Raw genomic sequence first — 11,835 nt, 5'->3', positions numbered from 1 at the left:
CTTCCCTCGTGAGGGGAAGCAGGCTCTGATGTCTGTGGTGGCACTGACAGAGCCAGGGGAACGTCCTGAAGATGTGTCAGGGGAGATTTAATTTGGATGTTGGAAAAAGGTTCTTCACCCAGAGGGTGGTTGGAACAGGGAACAGCGTCTCCAGGGAAGTGGTCACAGCACCAGCCTGACGGAGTTCAAAAAGTGTTTGAACCCTGCTCTCAGGCACATTGTGTGACTCCTGGACCAGTGGGTCCCTTCCACCCGAAGATATTCTGTCAAATGAAACATATATGCTTTCAATAGCTGCTAAGGGGACTGGATTCTTTCCAAATTTTGCTTTCTCTTTGTTAACCATTTTATCGTGACAGATGACTTTTGGAGTTTTCCCTGCTTCATTAATTGAGGCCTGAACGTCATCAGTAAATGAGCAGTTTCAACTATGTCATTGAAGAAGGCTCCCAAGTATAAAAGAAGCACCTCAATATAAGGATCACACATTCTGCCTATGTGGAAGCAGTCTGCTTCTATTACGTAAGTGGGGAACACCTTTCAAAACTACAAAGCAGAGCTAATGTATGGGAGCATGAACAGATTTTATCTCTTCATAAAAGCACTTCCAGGTCTGTGCACCAGTAAAAACTGGATCTCCTATTCTTAGGCTTTCTCCGTGCAGCCTTCATTTCTTGTAGGTGTGGCTGGGTGAAATTGCATAAAGCTTTAAAACGTTTCTGTTCCCAGAGCTTTGATGTGTCATTGAGGAGTCTAATGTGTGAGGTGTTCTTGTTAGAGAGTAGCTGTTTGATCTCATTTTTGTTTGCATCAAACTGGGCTTAGTGCTTAATTTGACATAGTCAGCTGCAGAGTCATGTGGAGCAAGCAAGGCTCTGTAAGAGCCCATTATACTTTTATGTTTTCACCTTAAAAATTGGGCAACTTAATGTGAAGCAAGCAGCAGTTGTGTTTCAAAACTGGCAACTGTGATAACCTTCTTTTAATTAGTTGACGTCAGTTGCTGCACAGGGTGCCAGAGAGTATATGTAGTGAGTGAAGATGGATAGCCTGTATCTCAAAAGCCCAAGACCAGTGGTTGGCTCAAAAAAAGCCCACTCAATACAAAGATTGTATAAATCTAATGATAAGAAAATCAATCATGTGATCGTGCCTGGAGCAGATGTCTCCAAGCTATAAAACTGTTTTTTCCTTGCTAAATGACTGCTGAAAAATGAAGACCTTTATAATTAATATTGTTTCACAAAGTATCAGGTTACTTTTTGTAGGGGGATAGAATATAAGAAAATAAAGATAGTGTAGAAAGTAATCTTACCCCTAAGGAGTTGCAGCTGGGCCAATTATCAAATATTAGGAACAGGCCTGACTTTAACAGGCCACAGGTGTAATCAATGAGAAGAAGAGTGCTATAAAAGAGTGGGGTGGCTGGTTGAGAGGGGAACTGGGGTCAGTTGACTGCTTTATGAAGAAGAAGAAAGGAGATGCCCATGAGAAAACACCAAGAAAGTATGAAACTTTTGTGATAAGGAGATAACAGCATGGAACCCCTGCAATAAGATAATAACAACTTTTAGAGGAGGGTAGATGCACTTATCAATGGTGCCTATTGATAAAAACTTGACATATACCTACTGATAGGATTAAGATGTTCAGATACTACCCTGCTGCAGTAGAATTTGTCTGCCTAGAGGGACACTGAAAACACATTCTCATGTGTGCATGGATCAGCATGGTAAATCAAGGCCTTCTGATTTTACAGTGTCCCTTGCTAGGTTTCCTTGTGTCTGATTTCAATGATGACTATAATTATTTCCGAGCTCTGTTCTTGTAATATTTCTCTTTGTAGTCCTTGATTGTGACTGAGTCATTATTATTGCATTTGCTGTCATGTCAGCTGCACTTTCACTGGTGATGTGTAATTTCTTTATCAGTAGCCATCTTCTTATGTTATGTTAGAAATTATCTAACATAATTTCTTGCTCTAGGGGAGATTTGTTATATTGCATTACAGGTAAAGTGAAATATCTACAATTGATTTGATTCATTTCAGAATGCAGTTTTATCTGGTTAGTTTCATGGGATTTAATATTTTTTTATTCCTTTATTATAAGAACGGTTTCTTGTTGTACATTCTGTCTACAAGGATGGAAAAAGACACAGTCAGGTGACACAAACTGACCAAAGGGGTATTCCAGACTATATGACATCATGCTCAATATATGAAATGGGGGATGTTGGGAGTGATGTTTTTTTGTCTTCCCAAATAAGGGGTACAGGTGATGGGGTCCTGCTTCCCTGAAGATGGCTGAACACCTGCCTGTTGCAGGTAAAACATTAATAAAAGAAGGGCCTTGTTATCCTTGTAAAATCGTGGCTCAGGCCTGCTACTTGGCTAAGTAGAAAAGGACTATGGGAAAGTGACTCAGCTGAATTGGAGGCAGAAAAACAAGTTATACAGCCATTATGTGCTCACATTTTGGCTTATGGCTGCTGGTTGAATTACATTTGTTGTGCTTAAATGGAATGTAGCTGATAAGGGGCTAACTGCTTAAAAAGGCCTGGGTTTTGCAATGAAGGGCTCTCTCTTGCACCTGCTTGGGGACTCTGCATTACTCAGCTTCATAACACCTGCCTGTCCATGGGAGGCAGTGAATTAATTCCTTGTTCTGTTTTGCTTGTGTGCATGGCTTTTGCTTTCCCTGTTAACCTGTATCTCAACCCATGGGTGTTCCAGCTTTTACTCTTCTGATTCTCTCCCTAATCCCACTGTAGGAGCTGTGAGTGAGAGGCTGGGCACTGCTTGGCTGCTGCCTGGGGTTAAACCATGCAAGGATCCATTAGCTCTGCCTTCTATCCAGGATTTATACATGATGCAGTCATGGGCAATGGTTTCAGGTTCTGGGTTGTGAGGGGTTGGTTTGTTTGGGGGTTGTCTTTGTTTTTTTCCTATTCAAAAGGATAATAGTTCCCTTATTTATTCTTCATCAAATGTCTTAGATACTGATGCATCTGAGAATTACCAGGAGATGAAAGACAGCTGTTAACAGCCACCAGCTCCCAGTGCAATGCATCGGCTGACTCAGCCTCATCATTTCAGCAAAAAAGATTCAGGCCCTTTTTGCTTTTGTGTAATGTTTTATGGGGCTGCCTTAATTATCAGAGAAATAACTCTGACACATAGGACTACTGAGGTAATGCTTAAAGTGAAAATCCAAACACCATCTAAAAATAATGAGGCATAGTGTCAATTGCATTCCATGTAGATAAAAGAATATACCTTTGCTAAAGTTAGAGTGGCCATGGAAGAGTTATCATTAGGTGATCAAAAATAGCACACTGCGGGCTGCTTGGGGCTTTTTAGTCGCTATATGGAAATATAGAGATCCAAGCTAAAGTATACAGTAAAGCTTGCAGTGAAAACTAAGAGAGTAATGCCCATAGGCTGGCATGTGTAGGGCAACAGATACTTTCATGGTCAGAGTTTTATACTTACTGAGGAAGGGAAAATGGAAACACATACTCACTGAAGAATGGCTATGGAAATAAAGTATCCTAAACCCCAAATGGTACAAATGTTTGGCTCAGAGAAGTGTTGAAATTTTTAAATTGTCAAAGTATGTCCCAAAACCTATTTCTTTAGCTGCTTTTATTTAGTTCTTGCATGTAGAGTTCCACTGGTTCCAATGAGAGATCTGTCAAAAAAAGATGGGTGAACTACCTTTAAAAACTGCAGTAAAGGGCATTTTGATTTGAAAGGCAGATTTTTGATGTGGCAGTACTGTAACCCCTCAGGCTTTAATGGGAATCTGTAATCTGTCAGTAAAAACTTGGAATAGGCTCTTCAAGAAGAGAAGGTAGGTTTGGTGGTGAGCTTTTTGTTGTAATTTTGTAAATCACTGCATAATGTTGGGATCCATGGCTAATTGCTTTTATTCTGAAAGTGGAAATAATCTGAAGTTGCAGCAGGATTAGATTGGATATTAGACAAAATTTACTCACTGAAATGGTTGTCAAACATTGGATCAGGGAAGTAGCATGTGTAGATTTGGCACTTAGGGAAATGGCTTAGCGGTGGACTTGATAGTGACAGTTAACAGTTGAACTTGATCCTCTTAGAGGTCTTTTTGAATCTATGATTCTACAATATTCTGAAAGAGTCTTCTGTTGTCTCATACCATGCCTCTCCCATAGTCTGTACAGTCGTGTGTTCACCGTCTTTTCCTGGGTGTGTTACCTGACTGAAAATGCTAGTCCTAATATTCTATAAAAACGCAGCCAGCCGTGTATTTTATGGTGCAGGCAGATCTTACCGAAGGTGCTGTCTGTCGTGCCCGCCGGAGGAAGTTCGGTCCTTGCCCGGTGAGAGCCGGCTCCCGTTCCCGGGGGATGCGCGGCGCTCGCCGCCAGAGGGCGCGCGGGGCCCGGCTGGAGCCGCGGGGCCATTGCCGGCCCCAGGGGCTGTGGGAGCGCCGCAGCCTGCCAACCACTCACTGCTAATTAATTGCTGACTTCACTCTGCCGCCTTTGAAGTGAGTAGCGTAAGTGGGAATTGGTGCACACAGCTTTTCCCACCAGTGTTTATTACATGTATTTCACGCAGCAGTTTATTTCTTAAGTTAGTAACCATTAAGGTTGAATCGATGAGGTAGAATTTGTTAATTTTACTGCAATTGTACCTTAATTCCTCATAATTCATAAAATCCTACCTTCATTTCACATAGGAATGTTATGGAGAAATTTACTTACAGATATTAAGACTAGGCAACCTTAAGATGTGATAATATGACAGTATAACCCCAAATTTTGCTGAAATATATGGAAATGAAAGGTGGTTTGGGTTTCTGATAAGAGCCTGAACTCCTCAAACTCTCAAGACATTCCTGCTTAGTGATGATCTAAAATAGTGATTCCTTTCTGCTTTTGACTCAAATCATGGACAGAGTCAGCTTTCAAATGAGAGGCATTTTATATACTGCTTGTACTTAAAACTAAGATAGAATGTGCTTGCATTGACCTAGCAAAGCAGTTAAGTGCACTACTCTGCAAGATCAAACCTTGTGTCATTATATTATTTCTGCCTACCCCATGCAGTGAGAACTGAAGGAAACCTAGATATGACTCTTGGCTTTTTTTCTTCCCCAGGGAGTATGGGATAGAAGTGTGGCAGCACTACTGTCCTTTCTGTGTAATCAACTTGAATAAGTCATCTCTGGCAGGCAGCCTTAAACACAGTGTTCCTTTGTCTGGTGACTTGCTGCTACTGTGTTTGACTTAAAAGCATTTGTAACAGAGAAGAGCTGTGTCTTTTAATACCTGACACCCAAATAAAATTAAGCATAGTGCCACTAATAGCAGATAAGTGTGAAAGTTCTTGTGCAGGCAGATTTCAAATATTAGAACTTCTAACACTTCTAACAGCTAATGTGTCAGTGTGCTATTTGTTGGGAAGATAATCTCATTTTCGAGTCCCTTGTTCTTATTCAATCACTTTATGACTTTACTTCTTCTATCAGTAAGCAAATCCTTTTCCTTGGTGCCCTTTATGACATGGGTCAAAATGACCATTGTTTGTACATATCAGCCCAGACCAAAATTGCATATGTCCTCTAAAGTGTTGAACAAGACTTTTGAGACTGACAATGTTTTTTTGCTGTGTCGTTCAGCACAAACATTTGATTTGGTGTCTTGAGACAAAATATGCATGCAGAAGTGAAATAACTAGAATGGAAAATAGATATTTCATTTGATGATGGAGGGAGGCCTGCCAAGATATGTAATGGCAAAAATGTTATTTTGTGAATACTTATATGATGTGTATATCACCAGGGTCTAACAGTGTTTTCTGTCCCTTCACAGCTCTCAACAGGTTTTTTCCAGTTTGAGGCAGCTGCATCGTGATGTGTTGGATGAGTAAGTGGGCAGTGAGGGAGAAGGTAAGAAGATAATGATTTGCATATAGAAATAGGAGCTGGAAAGGAGCAGTGGGAATAAAATCCAGGGAACAGTTTCTGTGTAGGAGCTTGGGAGACCTGAGGACCCAATATGTTTCTGTTGCTGGCATTTGGGTGATGTTAAGGCAAGGCATCCATATAACTGAAAAAAATGCCAGAGACATACTTTGGGTAGTGCTTTAGCTCTTACAATGTGAAGTGCTTGAAAACAATTAGGATAGTATTGTCCCTCTGTCTGTTCCACTGACTTTGGGGGAGTCATTTAACCTTTAGATCTCAGTTTTCCACTTCTGCAAAATATGACTGATGATCCTGTAGAGGATAGGTTTATGTGTAGGATACGCACAGTTTTCTGAGGGAAGGCGGGAAAGACCTTACCCTTTGAGGAAACAGCTTTGAGAGGAAGCTGAACAGGGCATTTCCTGACCTAGACCCTGTGCACTTTGGAAAGAGAGGAAGTCTTCAACTAGCCTAAGGAGAACAGTATTGTGTCCATACTGTTTCCCAAGAAGAAATAGTTCATGCTGATGAGATCTCAGGTGCAGCAGCAAAATTTGATTTCATCTTGTATCAAACCTTGCACGGGTTACTCTCTGCTAAATGCTGTCCTAACCAATCTGTCTGGATTTCAGATTCCATGAGCACTGATATATGAATTCACCCTCTATATTCTGATTGCCAATTTGCCTTTCTGCATCAGAAAGCATGATACAGCATTGGCTGAGCAAACTGTATCAGGCTGGTTGGACTGGTCTGCACAAACAAGGAGTTGATTCCAACTGCCCAGTACTCCAGCTGAATCACAGGTCTTCACAGCACTGTTCAATTTGAGTTGTTGTGGCAGAGAGGGGAGTCCATAAGCACGCTCAATTAGACTGTTCAGGTTTGGTTTCCAGGCCCATTTTGAAAAGTTAAATTTCTATTTGCAGCTACAACTTCACAACTTTTACAGTGTAATTTGACATGAGAAGTTCAGAATTTCCACAGTTGTTTTTAGATTTTCTGTGGATTTTCTTTTTCAAAATTTTTTCAAAATTTGGCATTTGCCGTTTGCTATTCTAGATGACATCCCTTTGCATATCTTTTTTTTGCATTGGAATGAAAACCAAGCTGATTCACCACTGAAGTATCATCCCACTCATTTGTTTCTGTAGCTACCAGCAAGGCTGCCTTCTGCCAATGATACATTTATGGGACCTATCCCTCACCATGCCCTGTCACCTTCTCTTATCTAGCTCTGCCTAGAAATCTTTTTTTGCTTTTCTGAGACTAGTAGTATGTGGCCTTTCAGCAGTGTTTAAATTCACTCTCTTGAAAAGAAAAGCATCTCTCTGTGGTACTGCTTGTTGTTTCCCAGTTTGAAATCAACTAGCAGAATCCCAGAGGGTTTCTTGAACAGCTAACCATTAAACACAGTCAGGAACAAAGATCAATTGAAAACACATTTAGAATTAAGCTTTCTGGCCTGCTTTTAATTTCTTCAAGTCAGCATTGGGAGTTATTACTGTGGTCAGTCTGGCCTTTTATTGTCCTATGTCTTAGTCAAATAAACTATCAACTTCAGGGATGCCCAACTGCTTTCTGGTTGGGTTGTGTGGGTTTGTTTTTTTTTTTAATATCTTCAAATACTCCCAAAGTTATTAAAGGATTATGGGTTTAAATGCAGAAGGCATTAAATAGAATCATGTTATTGGAAACAGAACTATATTTATGAGTCTAGAGGGAGTTTGCAAGAAACTCACTTTGCAAGCAGAATTTGGGTCATGGCACCTTAAAGCTTCAGTAGCTTCCTTGTGTCTGGGATCTGGATTTCTGGCAGACTGATATATTATTTCTGTTCAGGTAGAGCTATACAGGCACAAAAGGATATATAGCTCCAAAGGGTTTACAGTTCAGATAGAAATCAGGAATAGTCAGTGGTTTGGCTCAGCTTACCTATACCTTTAGGGGACAGAAGGGGAATCCTAAATGTGATTTGTAGCAAGCTCTGGGTATTAAAATGACTGAAGCACCTTCAGCTCTGTTTGTAGCTGTCATGAGCCTAAAATCTTTCTCTTGTGTAAGATGCCATGCTACTGTCTTGCCATCAGAAGTGTGATGCCAAGCTTGTAATATTGTTGCAAATCTTGCAATAATTCCTGGGTTTGGCTTTAGATTCTGTTTTTGTGGGGAGGTTTTTGTTGCTTTTTGGTTTTTGTTGTTTTGTTGTTTTTTTTTTTTTTTCTGGGCTTTTCTTTTTTGACTTTCAAGACAAGCTGCTGTAGTCTACTTTCAGAGTTTAGGGGATTGTTAGGATATTTGAGTGTTAAAAGCTAATGGCAATATAGCATCACTGTCACATACCCCCACCAGAAAGCTCAGGCTCTGTCAGTATGCTGAATCTTTTTAAGGGAGCAGCATTAGTGATAGCTTCAATGTACAACAGGGTATTCATTATGAATTCTGGTAGCCTAGAGCCAGCTAGCTGTATTTGCAGAGTGGTTTCACTAGGAAGCAGATGTTGGACAGATGGTAGTCAGATGATCAGTCATGCCACCATCTACAGTAAATCGGAGGGCTGTGGGGAAAAAGGTAACGTGTGGAACATATTTCTCATTTCTGTGGGAGCCTTGTACTTTTTTATGGGTATATAAAGGCTCACAGAAATGTCTGACTCGTTGGTTAAGAACTGTAGAGCTGCTGATGTTTGGCTACAGCAAGTTAGCAAAACTTCACCTTGAAGTGCTTCTTAGCTTTGCGTGACTGTGAATCCTATAACAGAACTCTCCAAAGGTGAGGAGACTCCATGTCACCTGGAGTTTTTGCAGAAACCATTTTTAGCATGGAACGCTTCTTTGTTCTCTTTTTATTCATTTTCCTTGAAAACTTTTATGTACTTTTTTTCAGTCTGCTTGCTCATGGCAGTTCTCTATCCTGTTGTGTTGCATGTCAATATCATGGGAAGAGTATTTCAATGTTTTGCTGAGGTACTCAAGCAGATACAACTATCTCTGCAGTGACTTGGAGCACAGTCCAGTATCTAACAAGGCTTACATTATGTAGTGTTCAGTCATTATCATCTGTGTTCAGCATGGGAACTAGAATTGTGTTTCCTGTGTAATAGCAAGCCTTTCCTAAGACATAAGTCTGACTGTGGGTTCATAGCAGTACTGATTTTAATGTATCTTAGCTGTTGCTAAGCACATTTGTTTTGTCAGCTGAAGTCAAATTATAGGACACATGCTATGCAAGGAGAACATGATGCTTAATTGTTTTAAGCAATGTCCAGTTTGTGTCACCACAAGTTCTGGGTTTTGGGATAGAACTTCTGCAAAGGCTCAAAGACTGCTCCATTAAAATGAAGTCTTTGATTTCTGCTGCCCTTTAATCAATACCAACCAGAGCTTCCAGGGATTGTAATAATGTATCAAGTTGGATTTGGCTCTTTTGCAACCTATCAAAAGAAGTTGTCCTTTACAAAAACAGTATTTTAAATATCTGCTCACAAGCACCAGAGCCAGAAGGTTTCTATTTCATTTGGCAAAATACCTTCCCTAGAGCAAGACTGTGACCTGAAGCAAAGCCAAAATAAGCTCTAACAGATGCTTAGCCTAGAAAACACTAGCCTGAATGGCTAAAGTTGTTAAAGATTACATAGGAAAAGAAAAGGGCAGCTACCTAGTTCTGTTTCTGACTTGCTGTGTGGACAAGTTGCACTCCTGTTCTAGTGCTCTGCCAACTAGAGGACCCCTCTTGTCTGTCTGCCACGTCACTTCATCTTCTGGGCCTTCCATTTCTGGCTGTGAGGGCTGCTGTAGACGACAACAGAGCTTCTTCTGTTCATAATAGCAGAGGAGTCTTTTCCCAATAAACTCCATTTAGCTTTAATAGTGAAACTCATTCAGAGACTTTGCTCTGGCCTTCCATTCACACTTTCCATACTGCATCTAATACTTGCACTTGAAAAAATGTTTCAGAGACTCGTAAGATTCAAGAATTACAAAATCTGTGCTCCTGTGATGACTGAAGTTGATCTAATTGGCCATACATTTCTTCTTGCCTTTCCATTTGCTAGTTCTGACCTTTATCTGTCCTCATGTAGTGGGTGCCATCTTTGCTCTGAGATCTGGTGAGAAAATTAATAACTTTCTTGGTGTCACTTCTGTTAGTGCCAAGAAGGAGTGTGGCACTCTGAGGTAAGGACAGAGCAGGACTTTGCTGGCCAGCAGTTTTGATTGGTTCAGGATGTGTTAAAAGTACAGCCTGATGATGCTGTTCTATAACAGTTTCTGTGAAACTGCAGCTTAAACACTTGGTCATTCTCCAGATCCTGATAGAGAAGGTGAGGACAAATAAACTAAACAGCCTTCCTGGGCCACAGAGATGCCTGATCCATAACTAGAACTGAGATGATGGGTTCTTAATCAGACTGTAATCACAGAAATCACCAGGATATAAGCAGCTATTTGCTGCTTTTCTGGAAAGGGTGTCAGTCAATCAGTCTGGATAGCTTTGTTCAGGGTAAGAAATACCAAGTGTCAGTGTTCAGGAGAAAAGCTAAATAAATGCTGGTTGTGCTGCAGTTCAGGTTGGGACAGGTTCTTATCTCATTAACTGTGATGCCTGCCTGTGTAGGCCTTCTATCCAGGGTAATTGATACCAGGATGTCTTGTGAAATTAAAATTTTCTAGAGCTTGAGGCAGAGAGAAGAGCAAGTGGCAAAGATACCAGCCTTGTTCATACATCCCTAAATTCAAAGAAGTACATGTTTGTATATGTGACTTTATTTACTTGGACTGGCTTTGACACTGGGTTTCTTCCCTCAGCAAAGTTCCAAAGGGGCTCTGCCTTTACTGCTCCCATGAAGCCTGTGCCCATGGAAATTACACAATATGATTGATCTCCTTTGCATAAACTGCAGCATGGTTGAATCCAAGGAACAGGTAATCTCATTCCATAACTGTTGCCATCTGAAATCCAAGATCCCAGTGGAGAATAGTGGTGAAGAAAGATTGCTAGAAAAGAAGAGTCATTTGCACTTAAAAATCCTCAGCTTATGCTTTCTCAAAGCATAATGTGATGTGATATATATTAAACTAAGTTAATATGAGTGGCCACAGAGTGCTCCTAATGAACAGATGTCCTTTGAAAGGTGTTTGTTCACCATTTTTTCAATATCTTCTCTGGGAGTTCCAAAAACACTGACTTGGACTTGTCACAATCCTGGAAAATTATTATCCTAATATTACTCTAATGAGGTGGTATGAGCATGGTGAGAGCAGACAAAGCTCTTCTGAGGTTAGGATCCAGGGGAAGCCATTGAAAATCTCAGCTTGATTGAGAGCATCTGATTCTCCCTAGAAGTTTGACATTGTACTAAATATGCATCAGCTGTGCCACCAAGAATGCATCCTGGGAAAGAGCACTGCCACAAAAATCTCTTTCCCAGTATTTCCTAGGATTCAGTTTGGCAGCATCTTGAACAAGATCGCTGCCTTGCCAACTGCTTGGTTTGTATGGCTTGGCTAGAGGTGGTTTTGGAAGACATTTGAGCTTTAATTTGCTCGCTGCTCCAGACCTTGTGAGGTCTGGAAGAAGAGGAGGGCTTTCTTCATCCTATATTTAAAGAAGCCTCAGTGGGTTGCTCTAAAGAACTGGGGTATTGGCTTCAGCTTCAAGTTAATGAAACCATAGCAACATGCTGTGGGATGGAGCAGCTGATGGGCTCTATAGTTGTTCTGTAGCTGTATAGTTGTACTTAGAGCTGTATAAGTGAGAGTAAGCCTCCAATACCTGATTTTAAACAACTCCTACAAGTTTAGTTAAGACTCTGCATTTGACAGTGAGGGGTCTAGGACATAAGCTGTTGAGATTTCATCTAGCTGAAGCTAGATATTCTAACTTT

The sequence above is a fragment of the Molothrus aeneus genome, chromosome 8, assembly GCF_037042795.1.
Source record: "Molothrus aeneus isolate 106 chromosome 8, BPBGC_Maene_1.0, whole genome shotgun sequence".
Lineage (NCBI taxonomy): Eukaryota > Metazoa > Chordata > Aves > Passeriformes > Icteridae > Molothrus > Molothrus aeneus.
The sequence above is the reverse complement of the archived record's forward strand: the minus strand, read 5'-3'. Positions refer to the sequence as shown.